This window comes from Loxodonta africana, chromosome 3 (assembly GCF_030014295.1).
Source record: "Loxodonta africana isolate mLoxAfr1 chromosome 3, mLoxAfr1.hap2, whole genome shotgun sequence".
NCBI classification, from domain to species: Eukaryota; Metazoa; Chordata; class Mammalia; order Proboscidea; family Elephantidae; genus Loxodonta; species Loxodonta africana.
In genome coordinates this window covers 121885645-121912200 of record NC_087344.1, presented here as the reverse complement: position 1 = coordinate 121912200, position 26556 = coordinate 121885645, and positions in this window count along the sequence as shown.

Sequence of the window (26556 nt, the reverse complement as noted above, 5' to 3'; positions counted from 1 at the left end):
AAATCACATCAGTTGACTAAATGGTGGGCAATCGCACAATACTGGGAATTGTGACCTAGTCACTGATACATATATTTTTCCTGGACACAGTTCAATCCATGACGGCCAGTAAACTTTGGCCAGAAGGCACTCAGATCTTTTGCTCCATGGGTCCACAAGCCTAGCTCCACCAGTAAGTGCCTGGAGGCACCCTACTCCACCAGGAAGACTCCGATGCAGAGGCACTCAGCTTTCTTGCTTTGTGGGTCAGCTCCAGCACTGTCTGGCACTGGTCTCCTGGTTCTGTTGTTGCCGGTTCTCTGCTGACGCCAGTTCTCTGCTGCCGCTTCTCACCATCTGTGCTGCCTTCAGTGTTAACAGTTCTCCTCACTTCCTTCTGAGTCCTCTATCTTTTTGCAGTTTCAAAATGGCTTCCGCATTTTAGGTATCTGTTAGGGCAGCAACCCACTCTCAGTACAAATTCTGTCTTAGTCATCTAGTGATGCTGTAACAGAAATACCACAAATGGATGGCTCTAGCAAACAGAAGTTTATTCTCTCACAGTCTGGTAGGTTAGAAGTCCAAATTCAGGGTATCGGCTCCAGGGGAATGCTTTCTCTGTCGGCTCTGGAGGAACTTCCTTGTCATCAATCTTCCCCTGGACTAGGAGCTTCTCATGGCAGGAGCCCCAGGCCCAAAGCACCCGTTCTGCTTCCAGCAGACAAAATGGTGAACAATTACCCAATACTGGGAATCATGGCCTAGCCAAATTGATACACATATTTTTTGGGAAAATAATACAATCCGTGACAGACAGTGCCTGAACATAATAAGTACTCTAAGTATTGACTATTATTATTGTTATCGTGGTGTGGAGAAATCCAGTAGATGACTTGAAATGATAGCATGTTTGGTGTGATCAAGGAACAACAAGGAGACCAAGACGGCTGGGTGGAGGAGCCAATGGAAAAGTGAAAGGCAATGAGATTTGAGAAATATCCATGGGTCAAATCATGTCTTGTACTTATAAAGGTGGTAGAGAATTGCTCAAGAAGTATAAATAACTGTGTTCCCCACTGATAGGAGGAACCATTCTTCTGTAGTAGAGGACACGTTTCACATGATGAAAGAAGTATGAATGAGAGATCCTGGAGAAAAAAAAGGTTTGTTGATGCTTGAATTGCTGGGATCCCTAGGGATGCTTTGTTTTTTGTGCTTCCCAGGACTTCCTGATCTTCCCATTTTTTTCCTAAGCTCTTTCCAATAAATTCATTTCTCCTCTTTTGGTGGGATGAGAGGGTAGTTTGAGCTTGTCTAAGTTAGGTTTCTATCATCTGCACCTAGTAAGGACCAGAACTGTACATTTAATAGCAGTCCTATGAAATAGGTTCTACTATTATTATTATCCTTGGAGCCCTGGTGGTGCAGTGATTAATAGTTCAGCTGGTAACTAAAAGGTCAACAGTTCAAATCCACCAACTGCTTTTTGGAAGCCCTATGGGGCAATTGTACTCTGTTCTATAGGGTTGCAATGAGTCAGAATCAACTTAAGGGCAATGGGTTTCAGGTTTATTATTACACTTATTTTAAAAAATAAAAAAAAAAAAGAAAGCTCAGAAAGATTAAAAATTTTCCAAGTTTACACAACCGCAAAGTAGAGTAACTGAGAATTGAACTCAGGCTAGTTTTATTCCTTTGCCTTTCTCTTAAATATTAATCTGCGCTGGAGTTAAGAGTATAGATTCTATGCCAGGATGTTTGGTTTCTTAGCTCTTTCACTCCAAATTCTGCTTTTTCTCTAACAATTTCTTCATGTTCAAAACAAAGTTAATAATAATAGTACTTACCTTAGAGGATGGTTATGTGGTTTAAAAATATTAACACCTGTAAAGCACTCAGAACAGTATCCAGCATATGGTAAACGGTTAATAAAATGTAGGGCGTTATTACTATTGTTATTGTCACAGAGCTGGCTGGGTCAGAGCTCCACACCAGTAAGTCCCATTTTTCTTAGATTTTTGTTTTTGTGATTGTCTAGTGAATTAATTTCACTGTTTCTTCCAGACAGCGCAGCGTCAAACTCATGGCAGACCTATACCTATCCTACTTCTAGCTCTCCCCCTAAAAGCAGCCACTCTCTCTTGCCATCAGCTGTGCCCTCTCCCCTTGCCTTCCTCTTTAGGACAATTTCTAATTGTCCTGGGTTCAGTCGTTAGCCCTCCCGTTTCACTTTATATGCCTTCTGTAGGAAGTCTCAGCCCCACAACACCAACTATCAAGTCTCTGCAGATAAACCCCCAAATCTACTAGTCTTGCTGTGTTTGTTTCCTATTGTTGTTGTAGTAAATTACCACAAACTCAGTGGCTTAAAACAACACAGGTCTATTATCTTACCACTCTGGAGGTCAGAACTCCAAAATGGATCAGCAGGGCAGAGTTTTTTCTGTGGGCTAATCCATTCCCTTGCCTTTTCCAGATTGTAAAGGCTACTGGTATTCCTTGGCTCATGGTCCTTCCCTGCTTCAACTTGCAAGCCAGCAGCATAGCATCTTCGAATCTTTCTCTGACACTAAGACCTCTGTTTGATTCCTTCACTGCATTTCCTTCTCTATTTCCCTTCTTATGACACTTACGATTACATTTGGCCCATCAGGTAATCCAGGATTATCTCCCAATCTCAAGATCTCAATCACATTTTGCAAGGTCCGTTTTGCCGTATAAAACAAATGAAATAAATAAAGAAAACCATTGTCACGGAGACGATTCTGACTCATAGTGACCCTACACGATAGAGTAGAACTGCCCCATAGGGTTTGCAAGGAGCACCTGGTGGATTCGAACTGCCGACCTTTTAGCTAGCAGCCATAGCTTTTAACCACTATGCCACCTAACGTATTTACAGATTCTAGGGCTTAGAATTGGGTCCTGGTGGTGCATTGGTTAAGTGTTTGGCTGCTAAGCAAAAGGTCACAGTTCAAATCCACCAGCCACTCCTTGGAAACCCTATAGGGCAGTTCTACTCTGTCCTGTAGTGTTACTATGAGTCAGAATTGACTCGATGGCACTGAGTTTTAGTTTTGGGGGCAGGGGCTTAGGATGTGAATATCTTTACCAGTTGCCATTCAGTCAGTTCCGACTCATGGTGACCACATATGTGTCAGAATAGAATTGTGCTCCATAGAGTTTTTAATGGCTGAGTTTTCAGAAGTGGATCACCAGGCCTTTCTTCCAAGGCTCCTTTGGGGGACTCAAACTTCCAACCTTTCAGTTAACACCTAAGCCTGTCAACTGTTTATACTACTTTAGGGACTCTGTGAACATCTTTGGGGGCCACTGGTACATAGACTAGCTTTAGCTTTTCACCCAAGTATTAAATTTACATGAAGTTGCCCAATGTTTGGCTTCTGAAAGTTCCCATGCTACTTAAAGATATTTAGAAATGTATTTATCTGTCACCATACATTTGAGGCCCCTGTTCTCTTTCCTTCCCTCTAATGTTGCATAACCATTATTTCAACCATCCTGACCAGAAAACGTGATAAAAGGTAACATAAAGTACCAGAATGTGGGCACTATAGGAAAATTGCCTAGATTTAAATCCTGGTTTGACTATTTGGCTAAGAAATTCATAGCCAAGTCACTTAACAACAACACACTTCTGATTTCTCACCCAAATATAGGGATAATAATGGTGTTTATTGAATAGATTCCTTTTGAAAACTAAGGTAATTCAGGAAAACTACATGTCACATAGTAAGTGTTCAATATGTGTTAGCTTGTTTCTTTATCCCCTAGATTAATCAAGACAGGACAGGTTTGCTGCAGTAACAACAACAAAAAACTAAAATCTCAGCAACAGAAGTTTCTCTGTCATTCACAGAACACATATCTCCTGGGTCAACAGGCACTTCACTCCTAATAGCCACCCAGGGCCAGGGTGACAGAGAAGTCATCGTTCATCAATCACAGTGATAGAGGAAAAGAGAGAGTGCTTGAGGGTCGTTCGTTGACAACTAAATGTTCGTGCCAGAAATTACACACTTAACTTCCATTTACAGTTTATTGTTGCAAACTAATCACATGACCTCACCCAACCATAAGAGGACAGAAAGTATGATGCATGTGTCTGGAAAGAGAAAGAACAGGAATTATTTGTCTAACAGCAGTAATGACAAGTACATCGACAAATTCAAGTTATTTGAGTACTTGTTAGGTTACCTTTGACACTGCCATTATATGCAGGCTCTGTTTTCACTTCTGTTACCATTTCTATAGTTTTTGTTTTTTCTTATTTTTTTTATAATTTTTATCGTGCTTTAAGTGAAAGTTTACAAATTAAGTCATTCTCTCACACAAAAATCCATATACACCTTCCTACACACTCCCAATTACTCTCCCCCTAATGAGACAGCCCACTCTCTCCCTCCACTCTCTCTTTTCGTGTCCTTTTCGCCAGCTTCTAACCCCCTCCACCCTCTCATCTCCCCCCCAGACAGAAGATGCCAACATAATCTTGAGGGTCCACCTGATCCAAGAAGCTCACTCCTCACCAGCATCCCTCTCCAGCCCATTGTCCAGTCCAATCCATGTCTGAAGAGTTGGCTTCAGGAATGGTTCCTGTCCTGGGCCAACAGAAGGCCTGGGAGCCATGACCACCAGGGTCCTTCCAGTCTCAGTCAGACCATTAAGTCTGGCCTTATGAGAATTTGGGGTCTGCACCCCATTGCTCTCCTGCTCCCTCAGGGGTTCTCTGTTGTGTTCCCTGTCAGGGCAGTCATCAGTTGTAGCTGGGCACCATCTAGTTCTTCTGTTCTCAGGATGATATAGTTGCTCGTTCATGTGGCCCTTTCTGTCTCTTGAGCTTGTAATCACCTTGTGTCCTTGGTGTTCTTCATTCTCCTTTGATCCAGGTGGGTTGAGACCAATTGATGCACCTTAGATGGCTGCTTGCTAGCATTTAAGAGCCCAGATGCCACTCTTCAAAGTGGGATGCAGAATGTTTTTTTAATAGATTTTATTATGCCAATTGACTTAGGTGTCCCCTGAAACCATGGTCCCCAACCCCTGCCCCTGCTATGCTGGCCTTCAAAGCATTCAGCTTATTCAGGAAACTACTTTGCTTTTGGTTTAGTCCATTGTGCTGACCTCCCCTGTATTGTGTGCTGTCTTTCCCTTCACCTAAAGTAGTTCTTATCTACTATCTAGTTAGTGAATACCCGTCTCCCACCATCCCTCCCTCCCCTCTCTCGTAACCACAAATGAATGTTTTCTTCTCATTTTAAACTATTTCTCAAGTTCTTATAGTAGTGGTCTTATACAATATTTGTCCTTTTGCAACAGACTAATTTCACTTAGCATAATGCCTTCCAGGTTCCTCTATGTTCTGAAATGTTTCACAGATTCCTCACTGTTCTTTATCGATGCGTGGTATTCCATTGTGTGAATATACCATAGTTTATCCATTCATCCGTTGATAGGCACCTTGGTTGCTTCCATCTTTTTGCTATTGTAAACAGTGCTGCAATAAACATGGGTGTGCATATATCTGTTCATGTAAAGGCTCTTGTTTCTCTAGGATATATTCCGAGGAGTGGGATTGCTAGATCGTATGGTAGTTCTATTTCTAACTTTTTAAGGAAGTGCCAAATCGATTTCCAAAGTGGTTGTACCATTTGACATTCCCATCAGCACTGTAGAAGTGTTCCAATCTCTCCACAGCCTCTCCAACATTTATTCTTTTGTGTTTTTTGGATTAATGCCAGCCTTTTTTTTTGTTGTTGGAGTGAGTGTAGTTTGGATTTGCATTTCTGTAACGGCTAATGATGGTGAACATTTCCTCATATATCTGTTAGCTACCTGAATGTCTTCTTTAGTGAAGTGTCTATTCATATCTTTTGCCCATTTTTTAATTGGGTTCTTTGTCTTTTTGCAGTTGAGTTTTTGCAGTATCGTGTAGATTTTAGAGATCAGGTGCTGATCAGAAATGTCATAGCTAAAAACTTTTTCCCAGTCTGTAGGTAGTCTTTTTTACTCTTTTGGAGAAGTCTTTGGATGAGCATAAGTGTTTGATTTTTAGGAGCTCCCAGTTATCTAATTTTTCTTCTGCTTTGTTAGTAATGTTTTATATACTGTTTATGCCATGTATCAGGGCTCCTAGCATTGTCCCTAGTTTTTCTTCATGATCTTTTTCATTTTAGATTTTATCTTTAGGTCTTTGATCCATTTCGAGTTAGTTTTTGTGCATGGAGTGAGGTATGGGTCTGGTTTCATTTTTTTGCAGATGGATATCCAGTTATGCCACCACCATTTGTTAAAAAGACTCTTTTCCCCATTTCACTGTTTTGGGGCCTTTGTCAAATATCAACTGCTCATATGTGGATGGATTTATGTCTGGATTCTCAATTCTGTTTCATTGGTCCATGTATCTGTTGTTGTACCAGTACCAGGCTGTTTTGACTACTGTGGCGGTATAATAGGTTCTAAAATCAGGTAGAGTAAGGCCTCCCACTTTGTTCTTCTTTTTCAGTAATGCCTTATTTATCTGGGGCCTCTTCCCTTCCATATGAAATTGGTGATTTGTTTCTCCATCTCATTAAAGAATGTCCTTGGGTTTTGGATAGGAATTGCGTTAAATGTATAGATCGCTTTTGGTAGAATAGATATTTTTATCATGTTAAGTCTTCTTATCCATGAGCAAGGTATGTTCTTCCACTTATGTAAGTCTCTTGGTTTCTTGCAGAAGTGTACTGTAGTTCTCTTTGTGTAAGTCTTTTACATCTCTGGTGAGATTTATTCCTAAGTATTTTATCTTCTTGGGGGCTACTGTAAATGGCATTGATTTGGTGATTTCCTCTTTGATGTTCTTTTTGTTGATGTAGAGGAATCCAACTCATTTTTGTATGTTTATCTTGTATCCTGATGCTCTGCTGAACTCTTCTATTAGTTTCAGTAGTTTTCTGGAGGATTCTTTAGGGTTTTCTATGTATAAGATCATGTCCTCTGCAAATAGAGATACTTTTACTTTTTCCTTGCCAATCTTGATGCCCTTTATTTCTTCATCTAGCCTAATTGCTCTGGCTAGCACAATGTTGAATAAGAGTGGTGATAAAGGGCTTCCTTGTCTGGTTCCCTATCTCAATGGGAATGTTTTCAGGCTCTCTCCATTTAGGGTAATGTTGGCTGTTGGCTTTGTATAAATGCACTTTATTACGTTTAGGAATTTTCCTACTATTCCTATGTTGCTGAGAGTTTTTATCATGCATGAGTGTTGGACTTTGTCAAATGCCTTTTCTGCATTCATTGATAAAATCATGTGATTCTTGTCTTTTGTTTTATTTATGTGGTAGATCACATTAATTGTTTTTCTAATGTTGAACCATCCCTGCATACCTGGTATGAATCCTACTTGGTCATAGTGAATTATTTTTTGATATGTTGTTGAATTCTATTGGCTAGAATTTTGTTGAGGATTTTTGCATCCACATTCATGAGGGATATAGGTCTATAATTTTCTTTTCTTGTGGTGTCTTTACCAGGTTTTGGTATCAGGGATATGGTGGCTTCATAGAATGAGTTTGGTAGTATTCTATCTTTTTCTATGCTCTGAAATACCTTTAGTAGTAGTGGTGTTAACTCTTCTCTGAAAGTTTGGTAGAACTCTGCAGTGAAGCCGTCTGGACCAGGGCTTTTTTTTTTTTTTGTTGGGAGTTTTTTGATTACCTCTTCAATCTCTTCTTTTGTTATGGGTCTATTTAGTTGTTCTACCTTCGCTTGCGTTAGTTTAGGTAGGCAGTGTGTTTCTAGGCATTCTTCCATTTCTTCTAGGTTTTCAAATTTGAGTATTGTTTTTCATAGTAATCTGATATGATTCTTTCAATTTCAGTTGGGTCTGTTGTAATATCGCCTATCTCATTTCTTATTCAGGTTATTTGCTTCCTCTCCTGTTTTTCTTTTGTCAGTTGGGCCAATGGTTTATCAATTTTATTGAGCTTTTCAGAAAAACAGCTTTTGGTCTTGTTAATTCTTTCAGCTGTTTTTCTGTTTTCTATTTCATTTAGTTCGGCTCTAATTTTTATTGTTTTCTTCTGGTGCCTGTGAGTTTCTTTTTTTGCTCTCTTTCTATTTGTTCAAGTTGTAGGGATAGTTCTTTGATTTTGGCCCTTTCTTCTTTTTGGATGTGTGCATTTATTGATATAAATTGGCCTCTGAGCACTGCTTTTGCTGTGTCCCAAAGGTTCTGATAGGAAGTGTTTTCATTCTCATTGGATTCTATGAATTTCTTTATTCCATCCTTAATGTCTTCTATAACCCAGTCTTTTTTGAGCAAGGTATTGTTCAGTTTCCAAGTGTTTGATTTATTTTCCCAGCTTTTCCTGTTATTGATTTCCATTTTTATGGTCTTATGGTCAGAGAAGATGCTTTGTAATATTTCAATGTTTTGGATTCTGCTAAGGCCTGCTTTATGACCTAATATGTAGTCTATTCTAGAGAATGTTCCATGTGCACTAGAAAAGAAAGTATAGTTGGTTGCTGTTGTGTGGAGTGTTCTGTATATGTCTACGCGGTCAAGTTGGTTGATTGTGGCGTTTAGATCTTCCGTGTCTTTTTTGAGCTTCTTTCTGGATGTCCTGTCCTTCACCAAAATTGGTGTGTTGAAGTCTCCTCCTATTATTACGGAGCTGTCTATCTCACTTTTCAATGCTGATAGAGTTTGTTTATGTATCTTGTGGCCCTGTCATTGGGTGCATATCTTCTTGGTGTATTGTCCCTTTAATCGTTATATAGTGTCCTTCCTTATCCTTTCTGATGGATTTAACTTTAAAGTCTATTTTGTCAGAAATTAATATTGCCACTCCTGCTCTTTTTTGACTGTTGTTCGCTTGATATATTTTTTTCCATTCTTTGAGTTTTAGTTTGTTTGTGTCTCTAAGTCTAAGGTATGTCTCTTGTAGGCAGCGTATAGATGGATCTTGTTTTTTAATCCATTCTGCCACTCTCTGTCTCTTTATTGGTGCATTTAGTCCACTTACATTCAGGGTAATTATGGATAGGTATGAATTTAGTGCTATCATTTTGATGTCTTTTTTGGTGTGTTGACAGCTTCTTTTTCCCACTTGATTTTATGTGCTGAGTAGATTTTCTTTATATATTGTCCTTTCCTCATATTTGTTGTTGTTAATTTTGTTTCTGCTGAGTCTGTATTTTTCCCTTATATTTTATTTTGATGAATGGGATAGTTCATCTCCTTTGTGATTACCTTATTATTTACCCCTATTTTTCTAAATTTATAACTAACTTTTATTTCTTTGTATCACTGTATCTTCCTCTCCATATGGAAGGTGTATGATTACATTTCTTAGTTCCTCTTTCTTATTTTAATGTTGTCTTCTTTTATATAATAACATCGCCGTTACCCTGTGTTGGGTTTTTTTTTTTTTTTTTTTTTTGGATTTCCCTGTCTGGATTGACTTCTGGTAGCTCTGCCCAGTGTTCTAGTCTTGGGTTGATACCTGATATTATTGATTTTCTAACCAAAGAACTCCCTTTAGTATTTCTTGTAGTTTTAGTTTGGTTTTTACGAATTCCCTAAACTTGTGTTTATCTGGAAATGTCTCAATTTCATCTTCACATTTAAGAGACAGTTTTGATGGATATATGATTCTTGGCAGGCAATTTTTTTTCTTTCAATTTTTTGAATATGTTGTCCCATTGCCTTCTTGCCTGAATGGTTTCTACCAAGTAGTCCAAGCTTATTCTTATTGGCTCTCCCTTGTAGGTGACTTTTCTTTTATCCCTCGCTGCTCTTATAATTCTCTTTTTATCTTTGGTTTTGGCAAGCTTGATTATAATATGTCTTGGTGAGTTTCTTTTAAGATCTACCTTATGTGGAGTTCAATGAACATCTTGGATAGATATCTTCTCATCTTTCACAATATCAGGGGAGTTTTCTGTCAATAAATCCTCAACAATTTTCTCTGTATTTTCTGTTATCCCTCCCTGTTCTGGTACTCCAATCACTCGTAGGTTATTTCTCTTGATAGAGTCCCACATAATTCTTAAGGTTTCTTCATTTTTTTTTAATTCTATTATCTGATTTTTCTTCAATTATATTAGTGCCAAGTGATTTATCTTCGAGTTCAGAAATTCTAGCTTCTACTTGCTCAATTCTGTTCCTCTGACTTTCTATTGAGTTATCTAACTCTGTGATTTTATTGTTAATCTTCTGAATTTCTGGTTGCTGTGTCTATGGATTTTTCCAACTTATTAAACTTTTCATTATGTTCCTGAATAATCTTTCTGAGTTATTCAGCTGCTTTATCTGTGTGTTCCTTGGCTTGTTCTACTTATTGCCTATTTCCTTCCTGATGTCTTGAAGGGTTCTGTATATTAAACTTTTGTATTCTGCCTTTGGTAATTCCAGGAATGCACTTTCATCTAAAAGATCCCTGGATTCTTTGTTTCGAGAGCCTGTTGAGGTGATCATGGCCTGTTTCTTTATGTGACTTGATATTGGCTGTTGTCTCCAAGCCATCTATGAGTTATTGTATTAGTTTATGCTTGCCTACTGTGTTGTAGCTGCTTGCTTTGTTTTGTTTTGGTATACCCCTATGGGTTGTTTGAGTGAGCTAGCTTGATTATTTTCACCTTCTGAGCTCTGGTGTCCTGTCCCCAGCTGGCTAGAGCTATTATCAGGTATATCAGTCTAGGAGTCCATTCAGTGTTCTTTTATGAATTCAGCTCAGGTTTCCAGGTAGCTGATATCAAGTGTGTGGTACGGGCTCTGTCCTACAGTCTTAGAGGGTCAGGGGTGATTGGCGTATATACCCGTCACTGATTGCAGCAGGGAGTCATGCTCTGAAAAAGGCAGGGGGCTGAGAACCGACCCCCTAGTATCTCTGAGGAAAATGCATCTCTGTTCCCTAGAGCGTGCTGGTGGGTGGGCTCTGCAGAGGGACCATGGGCACCCAAAGTTTTTGTTGTAAGGACTGGGAGGTACCAGCTATCCCTGGACCCCTGTTGCAGGTGGCTGAGTGACCCAAGTGGAGCCACCAGTCCTTAGGTCCCTGTTGTGGGTAGCTGAGGACCTCGTTTAATAGGCAAAGCACTGTCAATTGCCAAACACCCACCTCTCCACCGCACTGCTGAAATGGTTGGAGTTTGCCAACAAGGGCCTATTCTCCCAAACTAGCCCCACACAGGTCCATGCAGAAGGGAAAGGTGCTCAAGGTCCACGGACGGTTTATGCCTGGACAGGAGCCACTTCTGTCCTGAGCTTCCGCAGTTAATGCTAGCAAAGTATCTTTTCCCCCCAGTTGGAAATATTTTCCTTCCCCAAGGCAGGGAGGACAGCTCCAGGTGCTCATCAGGGTCTATCTCAGGCCTAGGGATTCAGCCACTGAAGCTGGGTTGGGGTGGGGAGGGTGCGGTAAAATATACGCAAGTACTTAGCTTTTGCCCGGAGCAACCTTCTCCTCAGGTTCCAGAGGTGTGAGTGGGCTGTGTGGTCAGCTGCTTCTCCCTGAGGAAACTCGGGCTAAATGCTAAGACCAGCCCAGCACTGCCGCCGCTGCTGCCGCTGCTCCAGGAATGATGCCTGAGGGCTCCCCGCGATTCAGGCCCAGTAACTCCTCTCCGTTTCTGAACAGTCTCTTCCTTCCCCTGCCCCTCAGTTCATTGTCTAAGCTTGCCTTTGATGCTCAGGGCTCTCAGCTTGTCACAAATATACTCGTTTCACTTGTTTTTTCCGATCTTTGTTGTAAAGAGGGCTCAACAGAAGCGTCTGTCTATTCCGCCATCTTGGCTCCACCTCACCATTTCTATAGTTTTGCCTCATATGCTATCTGCTTGGACCAGTACATCAACCTCACTGGTTTCATTACTTCCATTCTCTCATATTTTTTATACATCCTTAGATTGATGGTATTATTCTAGTCATACCACTTTCCCATCCCAAAGCTTTTGATAATAAGGCAGTTTAGTATAATAGTTACACAGCCCTGGCTCAGACAAATGTAGATTTCTATCCCAGATATGCCAAAAATCAGATAAGTGATCTATGGAATATTACTTAACCTGTCTGAGCTTCAGCATGGTTTTGAAGGTTACCTAAGGTCATGGTTGTAAACTGCGTATTTACTCACTATAAAACTAGATATTAGTATAGCCCAGTAAATGTCAGCTCTCATTTTTATCACTGCCTAACAAGTAAAGTGCAAGATTCTTAACATGGCATTCAAGATTTTTGTCGACTGAGATCAGCTTAGCTTAGTTTCCTTCCAGTCGCATTTTTCTGTTTTACCTCCCCCCACAAACATGGAATCACAGCTCTACCATATGGCATTCAGTCAATAAAACAAAAGCTCTCCTACAGTTAGGTATTTTTACAGGCTGATCTCACACCCAAAAACTCCCATTCTCCCTTTGGCATATAGAAATTTCCCCCTTACTCCAAAGCCTATCTCAAACACCACTTCTCCACTGACACCTAGTCTGAATGAATCGACCTGTGGCTTTCCCACACAGACCCTTGCACCTGCGTGTTTGTTAAGCTGGATTCTACTATTCTAATACAAAGCTGGCTTGAGAATCTTTACATCATCTCTGACTCTCTTCTCTGGATTCGCTCCAGGTTCCATATATCTTGTTTAAATTGCTTTGGTTAGTTTTAAACATGAGACTCCAATAAAAGCTTTACAAATGCTAAGGACTGTGAGAGGATTAACTCATATTTCCTATAGTTACACTCCTGTTTATATGTCCCAGATTCAAGCTTTGCTTCACAACAGCAGGGCTATATTGTGGCTGTGTTTTGCTATATGTTAAAATATGTGTCGGGGGAAGGACCAGATTCTCAGCCTGTACGACTGTAAACATTTCCTCCAAATTGCCTACAATGTGATCCACCCCACAAAGAATATACACAAAAACAAAGCTTTTAAGCAAGGTATTTTCCCAACTTGAAATGGAATAAAATATAAACTACCTAGCAACCCTCCAGCACTTCTTTTTTAATTAGCCAATGAAATGTGCCAAGAAAATTTATTCCCCAGTCCCAAGAGGTGCTTTCTCTGTGAAGTCTTACCTGTTCACCTCAGTCTTCCTGGCAGAAAATTTTACTTGATCATTTGCATTCTTAAGAGAAGAAAATAGAGAGGTATGGAGAAAGGCCTTGGCCTCAGGAATCTGACAATCCTGGGTTGAAATGAGGTCTTTGTCATCTAATAAGAACATTTAATAAGGCAAACTCTATCCATGTAATGTAACCTCTCAGGGTGTTAATTGTCTCATTGGTAAGATGGAGATAGTAATACATAATAAAGTAGTTGTGCACATTAGCAAGATGCTTAGCAGAGTCTTGGCATTCAGAAGCCCTTGGTTTATGGCAGCCATTAGCTCCTGTACTTCTGTATATATCAGCCTACCTTGCTAAACCATGAGCCACCTGAGAACAGTGACAATTTTTGAGAACGGTGATTATTTTAGTCACTGCTCCCATTGTCTAGCACAGTGCTCAGAAAATACTTGTTCGAGATAATTTATAAACTCTGGCTTTTTACAAGTCATGCAGGTTTTCCTTGATATCTGTTATCTACCTGCCTGTAAGCCCTTCTGATTTCATTGCCTGTCGTTTCTCATTGAATGGTGACCCGAAGCTGGAAGCTAGTAAGTGGATGGTTATTTGAATTGGTATTAGAGGATTAGGATTTAAATATGGTAAATGAGATATGGATTGTAGGATACTGTGCTAAAGAAATATGTTCAACTTGGAAGGAATGACTCCAAATCAAAAAATTCTAGCAGTGACCTCAGAATGCCCCTTAAAATTAGAGTACATTAACTCTTGCTTTGGATTTATTCCTCTGCGTGTGGATATGTGTACATATTCCTGAGCAAAGCACCTGATAAGAAGTAGTTTCTTTGTTTTTTTTTTCCTGATGAATAATGTGTATGCCTCTTTAGAGAACATGGATAGAGTGATAGTAAAAGTAATTCCAATATCAAGCTAGATTCACATTTAAAAGGTGCAAGGTCCCCATTTGATAGTCAATAAAGTTTAAAGGGACAAAACACCATGTTGGTACTTTTGTCTGATGATCAATAAAATGCCTCTTTGCCTTATTAGACAGTGTCAGGAGCAGTCAACCATTGTCAACAACAATTTGCTCTATTAGTGAAGCAAATCATCACTGAACACAGGGTGCTAGTGTTGCAGTTTTCCATTCTGTCTTGAGCATGAAATGGAAAAAGGGAGAAAAAGAAAACAGTTTTCTTTTTCCTGAGAAATTAAAAACCTACAAGATATAAACAAACAAAAAACCAAATTCATTGTTGATGAGTCAATTCTGACTCATAATGACCCTATAGGACAAAGTAGAACCACCCCAGAGGCTTTCCAAGGAGCACCTGGTGGATTCAAACTGCCAACCTTTTGGTTAGCAGCCGTAGCATTTAACCACTAGGCCACCAGGGTTTCCGTAGATATAAAGGAGACCGAATTTTCAGCCTAAAATAAAAAATTCCTTTTAATCCATTCTTTAAGCCAGAGAGAATTCTCCATCTGTAGTATATACTGTCCGCAATCGTGCTTTTAAAACTCACTCTTTGCATATAGAAAGCCGGATAGATGTGTGACTGCTCTCACCTGGTAAATACAGCAAGCACAGGCAGAAATAGTAGAGATATCCAACCCAGGAGAAGTGGAGGAAATAAAACATAATTTCACTTCAAAGCAACTTAGCTAGAATGAGGGTTGAATGAAGTGGGAATCATTTCCCCTATCCCTAGTATAATCAGTGTAAAACACTACTGGCCACATCAGAGGTGCTTGATAATCAGCTTGTTCAGTGACAGAAAACTAAGCCTCCAGCTACCGGAAGTATATTCTTAAGAGTGGGAGAGTTTTTAACTAAGGCCAGAAAGCCTTTGGGACCAGGGCAGGCAGAGCATGCAGCTAGACGGAGACCACACAGACTCTTCAAGCGAGTATATTTATTAGTCAGCTCGGCAGGGGAAAGCTCAGAAACGCAGAGCCGGGAAAGACAGTTAAGAAAAAGACTGGCTGGCTCTGTGCATTCCTGGATGGAAGGATTTCTTTCTTGGCACAAGAATCTTCTAGGTCTGTAAGGCAGGGGATGTCTCAGCTGTCAAAACCCTCTCTTCACTTTCCTGGTTAAGTGCCAAACCAGAACTGCCAGTCAGAAAGAGCTGGTTATTGCAGGGCAGCTGACACTTACTCCTTGCTGCCTGGGCCTGGGCCATTCTGGAAAGAACCTACTTCTACAGGACCACTGCAGATGAGCTTCAGATCCAGGTGGTGTTCTGAGGAGCAGCAGGTGCCAGGAAGGCTAAGCAGTCTCACTGTGTGAGGCAGAAGGAGCTACAGAGATAAGAGCGGGGAGGGAGGAGAAAGCCCGGCTGTTTTTTAATGTGCTTGAACTGGCATCGAAAAGATATTTCTTCTTGGAACCTAGACCTGGGAGCAACCTCTGCTACTCTGGGAACAGCTGTGGTAGCTCTTTAGGGATGGCTACGTTCCAGAACGCAGGGTTGGCAATCTGAGAAGCCTCTCTAGCTTTTGGCTCAGAATTGATCATCACACTAAAGCGGAATGTTGTCTGGAATAAATAACACTTCAGAGCCCGTTGTTTCAGGTGCAGCTTAACCCTGCTAAGTTTAAAGATATAAGAACAACTGCCATACTTATAGTTTCTACATAACCAAAAGCAATGCAAGTATGGATTTAAAAATCCTTACGGAGATTCTCATCTCAATGCACTGGGGCTTGGGGATTTACACATATAATTCCCATTACCACTAATAGTAGTTAGAGTAGGCGCACCAATCCCCTTGTGTGGGAATGAGAACATAAGCATATGAGTACTAATAAATACATTTTAAATTCTGATTTTATGCAGATTTAACATAATATTTTATACAACACTTAGCAAACTCTTTGGAGACAAAAATTGTCTCAATCCATTCTCCCCAACAGACACACACGTTCATACAAGCTCCCACTATTTCTATAAGAATATTGATTTCTTCTTTACAGAAGAGAAGGTTCAGCTAAACTATTGGTAGTAGTTCGAATGTATGCAGTGTTAATATTTTTCAGGCACAAAATGTTCTTTGTTTGTAAACACACTTTCTTTACATGTAATAACCTCATGACCCAGCAGAGATTTTTTTTTTTTTTTCCGGAAGATGACTTTTCAAGATTGATAGTTGTGACTCTATCTTTTTATAGTGTTTTAGTGCCACCTGCTGGAAAAGTGTTTAAAAACAAGAGATGCATAAATTGAACGTGCTTGCATTTCCCCAGCCCGGAATCTGAAAGAGTCCACCAACATTCACAAAGAAAAAAGGATTAAAAAGAGGAACTGGTCTAAAAAAAAGAAAGTTTTTTTTTTTTTTTTTTTAAGGATAAAGAAAGGAAAAAAAGAGAGAGATAGCCATAGGAAGAATGAATAAGTCTGGGAGCTACGCAAATATCTTTTTGTGCGTGGAATTTAGAATCGAGCTCATTTTTTGATTGTGTATGAAAATAAAATTTTCAGAATGAGTTACCCCCAAAACCATGAAAACATAAATAGCCAAAGATATTCATTTAGGACTTACTAAAAAGAGCTCTAATAAGTAATGGAGTTTTAATATGTAAATTCAACAAAAATAGATTTAAATAATAACAGGATTAACTTTTTAGACACTAAATTTCCTCACAGAAATATAGTCAAAACAGCACATATGGTGTTTGAGGGAAGAAAACTAACTTATAAAAATTTAATTATTTTAAACATGGTATAGAATAAAATGCAAAGAGACAACCCTCCTCAGCAAGTGTTGATTTATCTGAATTTAACAATACAGCTTCTAACAAAGCTCATGGAGTCTCTGAAGGCATAATTTCTGAATGGCTGTGCCTTCTCAGGTGAGAGTTGTGAACTATTCAACAAACAGTTATAAGGCCTTCCAACCTAAGTCACCCACCATTACCTCCTGGCAGGAAAGAGGGAGGAATACCTTCATTTTTATTCCGAGATCCCACTTAATGAAGAAGTCTACTGGAAATAGAATTCTCCTGCCTCAAACAGTAAGTGCCTATTGAATTTGAATGTGAGGACCTGGAAGACTGGATTAAAAAAAAATGAAACGGAGGCCACTACGCCTCATCACATCAGACTTAATGATAACTGGAAAGATAATTAGAATTTTTTTTTTTAATCTCCTCTTTTTAATCAATCACAGGTTTATTAGGGTATTTAAAAGAATAAATTATTTTTATCTCTCTGGGACCAGAAAGAGGAAATGTAGGAAGAAGGGCTTGTAACGTGGTGTTTTTCTTTCTTTTTTTAACAGAACAACCTTGAAACCACAGTCTCTCTAAGCTAATCAGCTCTTAGAAAATGAAACATTTATTTCAGTTAGATCACTGATTGGTTTGTCTTAATGTGCTGTAGAATCGTTTCATACATACGTGCACACACGTATACACAGAGACAAAACAATCTTTTAATTCTGTCCTCAATTTAAAGCAAATTTTAGGTACACCACCTTGACCTCCCTTCCAAATTCCAGTCAAACGGTTATTTGTACTTGAATGGTGCCTGGAACAATTGTAGGCTAAGGATTTATATATTAGGTTGCATCATATTGAGATCGTTTATTTTTTCCACAGTTATTAAAGCTGTTGGATAAGAATGAAAGCTGTTTCTATAAATACCACCAAAGAAGACAGTTAAAATGAATACATGGTTTTTTTCCCCCCTTAAACCAGGATTTCAATCATTTTTATGTCTACTCCACAATAAAAGCCTTAATATTATATAGCTCTTTCTACATTCTCAGGTAGTATAATATTATCTTCTTGATGCACATGCCTGGCTTCTATTAAATAATAATGGTGTCTCCACACATACACCCTGAAGACACAATAGCCCTGAGCAGCTTTTACTCCACAGACACAAGTATGGGATATGCTTTTCTTAGTGTGCTTTAGCTGCGCATTAAAATGGATTATGTTTCCATTAATGCCCCTCATGAACGCAGATTGGCCTGTCCTCAAATTATATGGATAAAGAAGAAGGAGATGGGCTTCAAACTAGCACCAATTCAAATTAGTTTAGGAAAAGATAAGAACAGTTGATTAACCCCCAAAGAAAGTGTTCACATTTTACATCTATGTTTTGTGTGAGGATGTGGTTGTATAAACATGTTTTTGACAAACCTTGTGTTCCTTGGAAACTCTATGGAGCAGTTCTACTCTGTCCTATAGGGTCGCTATGAGTCGGAATCCACTTGACAGCAGTGGGTTTTTTTCATGTTCCAATGGGCACAAATGAAAGCACGTTAACATGTAAAGTGTAGATAATAATGTCTCCGAGTTGTATCTCCATTCCTCTTCCACATTTCCTAGCTGTAGCAAATCTCCCCAGTTATCCCATAGTCTTTTCTGGAGATGATCAGAAATGTGGTCGGAGTAGATCCTCACATTTCTTTCAGCTTGTAAGCAAACATCCTCATGTTGTGTTTGTTATGTTCTTCCTTTTCTTCTTTGGTTCATTCTTGTCCACATCCATAACTTGGAAATTTTGAAAGGACCTCCTTAACACCATAGTTGAAAGTACCCTTTTGGTCTACCCAGGGTCAAGTTTCTTGATGCTTGGTAGTCCTCATTCTTATGGTTTTAGAGAAACCATGTTCTAGCCAATAGTGCAGAAAATGGAAATTTTGCACTTGGCCCATAAATAAGCACTACTTGTACTCAAATTCCTTCAAGTACAACAGCAAAAAGACTTCTCATGCTTACAGTTGTCACTATTATAAAGATGAGGGCTCAACCAATTCATGAATATTGGTAGAAGACAAATGTCATGACATTCACCCTCCTCCCTGTTTCTCATACTCTAAGAAAACCTCTCTCCTTCAAAAGTGACCAATCAAAGTCCTCTGCAGAACAGTGGATGGTGATAGAAAGAAGTTAAAGGAATTTTATCAGTCTAACAGTGTTCGAGACAGCTGAAATGAAGATTTTGGCTTAAAATTTACCTTTCCTTTCCTACTAAGAGGAAATTTTTCCAAGAAGTAGAGTCAGTTCTTGATTCTAAGCCAAATACAGCAGCTTTCTGTCTCTCTTTCTCTGTCTCACACACACACAGGTGCACACAAACACACACACACCTATAGTAAGTAGAATATATACCTAGAGGTGATGCCTCCTTTACTGGACTTTCAAGTTTTCTGGTGATATTAATATACTGGATGACCTAAATGCTTGATTATCTTTTTTTTTCTTTTTTATTGTGCTCTAAGTGAAAGTTTATGGCTTAAGAGAGTTTCTCATACAAAAATTTATACACACACTGTTATGTGACCTTAGTTTTTATCTCTATATATAATGTGACAACACACTCTTCCTTTCCACCCCAGATGTCCAGTGTCCATTCAACCAGCCTCTGTCCTTTTCTGCCTTTTCATCCCGCCTTTGCACAAGAGCTTCACATTTAGTCTCATGAACTAGGAAGCACACTCTTCACGAGTATCGTTTTACGTCTTATCGTCCAGTCTAATCTTTGTCTGAAGAGTTGGCTTCAGGAATAGTTTTAGTTCTGGGTTAACAGTCCGGGGGCCATCTCTTCTGGGATTCCTCTAGTCTCAGTCAGACCATTAAGTCTGGACTTTTTACCGGAATTTGAGTTCTGCACCCCATTTTTCTCCTGCTCTGTCAGGGACTCTGTTGTGTTCCCTGTCAGAGAGGTCATTGGTGGTAGCTGTCACCATCTAGTTCTTCTGGGCTTAGGCTGATGGAATCTCTGGTTTATGTGGCCCTTTTTTCTCTTGAGCTAATATTTTCTTTGTGTCTTTGGTGTATTTCATTCTCCATTGCTCCAGGTTGATTGGGACCAACTGTTGCATCTCAGATGGCTGCTCACTAGCTTTTAAGACTCCAGACACCCCTCACCAAACCAGGATGCAAAACATTTTCTTAATAAACTTTGTTATGCCAATTGACCTAGATGTCCCCTGAAACCATGGTCCCCAGCCCCTGCCACTGCTACTCTGACCCTCAAAGTGTTTCATTGTATTCAGGAAACAGCTTTTGGTTTACTCCAGTTGTGCTGGCTTCCCCTGTATTGTGTGTTGTCCTTCCCTTCACCTAAGATAATTCTTGTGTACTATCTAGTTAGTGTATACCCCACTTCCTCCCTCCCCACTCTCATAACCATCAAAGAATGTTTTCTTCTCTGTTTAAACCTCTTCTTGAGTTCTTATAATAGTGGTCTTGTACAATAATTGTCCTTTTGCGACTGACTAATTTCACTCAGCATAATGCCTTCCAGATTCATCCATGTTATGAGCTGTTTCGCCAATTTGTCGTTGTTCTTTATCATTGTGTAGTATTCTGTTGTGTAAATATACCATAAGTTGTTTATCCATTCATCTGTTGATGGGCACCTAGGTTGTTTCTATCTTTTTGCTATTGTGAATAGTGTTGTAATGAACATGGGTGTGCATGTATCTATCTGTGTGACAGCTCTTATTTCTCTAGGATATATTCCAAGGAGTTGGATTGCTGGATCGTATGATAATTCTATTTCTAACTTTTTAAGGAAGTACCAAATCGATTTCCAAAGTGGGTGTACCATTTACATTCCCACAAGCAGTGTGTAAGTGTTCCAATCTCTCCACAACCTCTCCAACATTAATTGTTTTGTGTTTTTTGGATTAATGGTAGCCTTGTTAGGGTGCGATGATATCTCACTGTAGTTTTGATTTTCATTTTTCTAATGGCTAATGATTGTGAGCATTTCCTCATGTATCTGTTAGCTGCCTGAATGTCTTCTTTGGTGATGGGCCTGTTCATACCCTGTGCCCATTTTTTAATCGCGTTATTTGTCTTTTTATTGTTGAACTTTGGCAGTATCTTGTATATTTTAGAGATTAGACCCTGATTGGATATGTCCTAGCCAAATTTTTTTTTTTCCCAGTCTCTAGGTCATCTATACACTCTTTTGATGAAGTGTTTTGATGGGCATAAGTTTTTTATTTTTAGGAGCTCCCAATTATCTAGTTCCTCTTCTGGTATTTGTGCATTTTTGTGCATTGTTAGCTTATGACATGTATGCTATGTATTAGGTTGTCCCTATTTCTTCTTTCCATGATCTTTATGTTTTTAGATTTTGTATTTAGGTCTTTGATCCATTTCAGGTTAGTTTTGTACATAGTGAGAGGTATGGGTCTTGTTTCATTTTTTTGCAGATGAATATCCAGTTTTGCCAGCACCATTTGTCAAAGAGACTGTCTTTCCCCCATTTAATGAACTTTTGGCCTTTGTCCAAAGGTGGATGAATTTACAGCTGGATTTTCAGTTCTGTTCCATTGGTCTATGTATCTGTTGTTGTACCAGTACCAGACTATTTTGGTTACTGTGGTGGTATAATAGGTTCTAAAATAAGGTAGTGTGAAGCCTCCTACTTTGCTCTTCTTTTTCAGTAATGCTTTACTTATCTGGGGCTTCTTCCATTTCCATGTGAAGTTGGTGATTTATTTCTCCGTTTCGTTAAAAAATGCCATTAGTATGTGAATCAAGATTGTACTGTGTCTATAGATTGCTTTGGGTAGAATTGACATTTTCACAATTTGAATCTTGCTGTTCATGAGCAAGGTATGTTTTTCTACTTATGTAGGTCTCTTTTGGTTTCTTGAGGTAGTGTCTTGTAGCTTTCTTTGTATATGTCTTTTAGATTTATTTATCCCCAGTTAGATTTATTCCTTAGTATTTTATCTTCTTGGGGGTTATTATAAGTGGTATGGATTTGGTGGTTTCCTCTCTGAAGTTCTCTTTGTTGGTGAAGAGGAATCCAACTGATTTTTGTATGTTTATCTTGTATCCTGATACTTTGCTGAAATCTATTAGTTCCAATAGTTTTCTTGTGGATTCTTTGGGGTTTTTTTATGTATGAGATCATATCAATTGCAAATAGAGATACTTTTACTTCTTCTTTACCAATTTGGATGCCCTTTATTTCTTTTTCTAGCCTAATTGCTCCAGCTAGCACCTCCAGCATAATGTCAAATAAGAGTGGTGATGAAGGGCATCCTTGTCTGGTTCCAGTTCTCAAGGGGAATGCTTTCAGACCATCTCCATTTAGGATGATGTTGACTGTTGGCTTTGTATAAATGCCCATTATTATGTGGAGGAATTTTCCTTCTATTCCTATTTTCCTGAGAGTTTTTATCATGAATGAGTGTTGGACTTCGTCAAATGAATTTTCTACATCAAGTGATAAGATCACGTGATTCTAGTTTTTTGTTTTCTTTCTTTCTTTCTTTTTTTAATATCACAAGGGCATTCTACCTCTAGGGTTGTCATTACATTTAATTTTTTTTTTTCAAATTCTATTGAATTTTAACTGAGTGTCCTCTTTTATTGTTGTAAATGTATTTATATCACACAACATTTGTCAATTTAACATTTTTCACATATACAATTCAGTGACACTATTTTTATTGTAAATATTTTAGCAGTTTTTAGTTACATGAAAGACTGTTAAATAAAAGGCTAACACACACACACTAAAATAAAATAAAATAAGATACAAGGCTCATGAAGGAACAATCCACCGTTTTTAGTGTTCTAAATAAGACCTGATTCCTGAAACAATGTTTTTTTATGTGAAAAGAATTATACATGTACTCATATGAAAAGTCTTATAGGCTTTGAAAGGAAGTACAGAAACAATAGTTTGTATTGTGCAATATGTATAGTTTTCTCCATATTTTGGTCTTAAAACAGTCTCTGAACTTAATCTCAAGAGCGTTTTGTACCCATAAAATTGCAAGTCATGGATTATAGTCATTTCGTAAACTGATTTAGAATTTAAAGTAGGCTTTCCTTTAAGAGGAAAAAAATGCCACTTTATCCCTTTTATGACTTGTGGGACATATGGTATCCCTCTGGAGTTCTTTGGAAAGGAAGTAGTCCAATTTTAATGCCTCAAGGTGGAAGCCTTTTGAAATGCATGAAACTCAAGAACCCTGAGTTGGAGCCTCACTTTTGTGTAGATGGAACATTGGCTTAGGTGATGCCTCCTGGATGTGTGAATTTTCTAAACTTTTGACAGATTTGTCTTTATTTCTGTGAGATAAGCCTCCTCACTTTGCTTCCCAGTTAGTACGTTCTGAGAATGTACGTATTGTGAGAATAAGCCATTCCCAGTGATCCTTCAGTCATAATGGCCATTTTCTCTCTGACGCTATTCATTGATTCCAGACATTACTGGTTCCCTGCTTTTCTAGCTTCTGAACAGTAAAAAATGCTTTTACAATAAGGAACAATGCATTGCAGTGGTACTTTTCAAGAGACTTGAACTCTTATAAGTTATTCTTACCATGCATTTAATCTTAGGGACCAATCATTTCTTCCACATGTAGAAGGTGGAATGCACCACTGTGAGCAGTTCCACAGTGTTCCAGAGGAGCTGTTTCTGCTTCTCAGAGGTTAGTACTGCTCTTGTTATAATGAAGAATACATAGTAGTGGTAATTTTCCTGAGATTTGAAATTTATTTGGCCTGTCAGTACTGCTTTGGCAGTAATGAAAAATGCATTGTAGTGGTAATTTTCCTGAAATTAAAAAATAAAATCCCTTAGCTTTATTTATTTGGGCTATAAGTACTCCTTTTGTAGTAAAAAAGAATGTATTATACCACGTTTTAAAAAGTTTCATGAAAAATAATAAAAAGGCTAAGAAGAAGGAGGCTAGAATAAAATGTATGTGCAGCCGTTGACAGATACCTTCATGTTTTGTAAATTTTCAAACAATAAATTAAAAAAATGATTTTATCATTAACTTACATCAGCAGGATTTAATGACATCCAGTGTCTGCTGGGACATAAGTAATCCCAGGTAATAGGTATCAAAATCCATAAATCATAACAAAAATTCTGAATTGGTCCTTTAATCAGAATGCTTTCCATTAGTGAAAATACATGTTATCAGCAAAAAATTCAAAGGAAAAAATAATCGAGTCTTGAAAGGGCTTATACAAGTCCAGGACAACTTTATAAGGTAGTTATAAAAAATGAAAATCTCCCTTTAATTATTCTTTCCTATAAAAATAATTTTCCATGATACCATATTGAACTTAATATTATAGAAATTAAACAAAAGAGACTATATAATAACTATCAAAAGAAAATCGGGAAACAATTCGAATGTCTTTCCACTGGCGAATGGATAAACAAACTATGGTGGATCCGTAGAACAGAATAGTATACTAGGAAACCCTGGTGGTATAGTGGTTAAGTGCTACGGCTGCTAACCAAAGGGTCGGCAGTTCAAATCCACCAGGAGCTCCTTGGAAACTCTATGGGGCAGTTCTACTCTATCCTATAGGGTTGTTATGAGTTGGAATCGACGGCGCTGGGTTTGGTTTTTTTTTTTTAATAACTAGGAATAAACTATTGATGCACACAACATCTCAGATGACTCTCAAAGATATTATGCTGAATGAAAGAAGTCATCTTAAAGGGTTACATATTGAATGATTCCATTTATATGACTTTCAACAAATACAGTGATGGGGAACACAGCAGTGATTGAGAGTGAATAGAATTGAAGGAAGGGTAAGACTATGTATAAAGTGATAGCATGAGTGAGTATTTTGGATGATAGGCCTGTTTGATATCCTGACTATGATAGAATACATACTTGTGTTGGAACTCATAGAACTGTAAACCAAAAGAAAAAAGTCAATTTAAGTGTATGATAATTTAAAAAAGAAAAGGATACTATCTAATTATGTACTATTATATAAAGAAAACTAGTATTAAGAAAATACACCCCCCCCCAATTCACCTATCAGTTTCCATATTGTGGTGGCTTTCATGTTGCTGTGATGCTGGAATCTATGCCACCAGTATTTCAAACAGCAGCAGAGTCATCTGTGGTGGACAGGTTTCAGTGGAGCTTCCAGACTAAGATATACAGTAGTTTCCCCAGTTTTGCTTTCTGTGGTTTCAGTTACCCACGGTCAACCCTGGTTCGAAAATGTTAAGGAGTAGCGTGTTGAAATCTCATGACATCCTGCTCTGTCCTGCCTAGGGACTACATTCACATAACTTTTATTACAGTATATTGTTATAATTGTTCTATTCTATTATTAATTATTGTTGTTACTCTCTTACTGTGCCTAATTTATAAATTAAACTTTATCATAAGTATGTATGTATATGGCAAAACACATATACGGTTCCATATTCTCCACAGTTTCAGGCACCCACAGGTGTCTTGGAACATATCCCCCATGTATAAGAGAGGGTTACTGTACTAGGAGGAAAGGCCTGAAGATCTACTTCTGAAAGTTAGCCAAAGAGAACCTTATGGATCAACACAACATTTTCAATTTGTTTGGTTTGGACACATCATCAGGAAGGATCAATTACTGGAGGAGGGCATCATGTTTGGTGAAGTAGAGGGCCAGTAAAGGCAAGAGAAACCCTCAATGAGATAGATAGCAACAATAGCTACTTCAATGGACTTGAACATGCCATCGATCGTGAGGCAAAGTTTCTTTTTGTTGTACATAAGGTTGCCATGAGTCAGAGTCAGCTTGATGGCAACTTTCTCCCTGCCTCTCCATCTGTCTTTCTACCAAAAGTCAACTTAGATCACTGGAAATGAACAACTGCATGTACTTTATGTAATTGTATGTTTTTAATGAGTTTTCCTTTATCTATTTTCTGCATGTATTTCTACCACAACTGCTTATGGACACAGTTGATGAGCACAGACATACATAACTCTTCTCTCAGGGAGAGTCACTATTTGTTGATTCTACTTCCTGACCTTCCCCTTCTCTTGAGCCCATCTAATCAATATATTACCCTCACCACTTTCCTGAAACTTCACTTGTAAATGTTACAAATTACCTTAACGTTGTAAAATCTAGTCCTCAACTTATTTGACTCGTCATCATTTGGCATAATTACTCACTCCTTTCTTTTTCACTCAGCTTCTGGGGTATCACCACTCTTATTATTCTCCTATGTCTCTCATCCCTCTTTATTTGTCTCTCTTAATGAACTTTTCTCTTAATCTAAATCTCAAAATATTTGCTTGCTTAAGGATTCAGACCTTGAACCTCTTCTCTATTAACATTCACTTTCTAGATAATTTCATAAAATAATAAATGTCAAATTAATTCATCCAGCACCATCTTCTTCACTAATCCCAAACTTCTATATCAAATTGCCTACCTAACATCTGTATTTACGTGTTTAATAGACATTTCCAAAACCTATGAACCCCTTACATTTCCACCACTACAAACAATAACAAAACAAAATACATTTTTCTCTATCTCCAGGAAATGTCAATGGCATCCTAGAATTTTTTCAGGCCAAATCTTTGGGTCAAATTTAACTCCTTTCTTTCTCTCTGGGAAGACAAGAGTACAGTGAAGCAGAGAAGTAGGTATGTATACACCACAGAGTGTAATCATAGGCAACTTAAAAGATTTGTATTTGTTGGAGTAAGAAAAAAAAATTTAAACAGTGGGTTTGCCTAATTGGGTTTGTG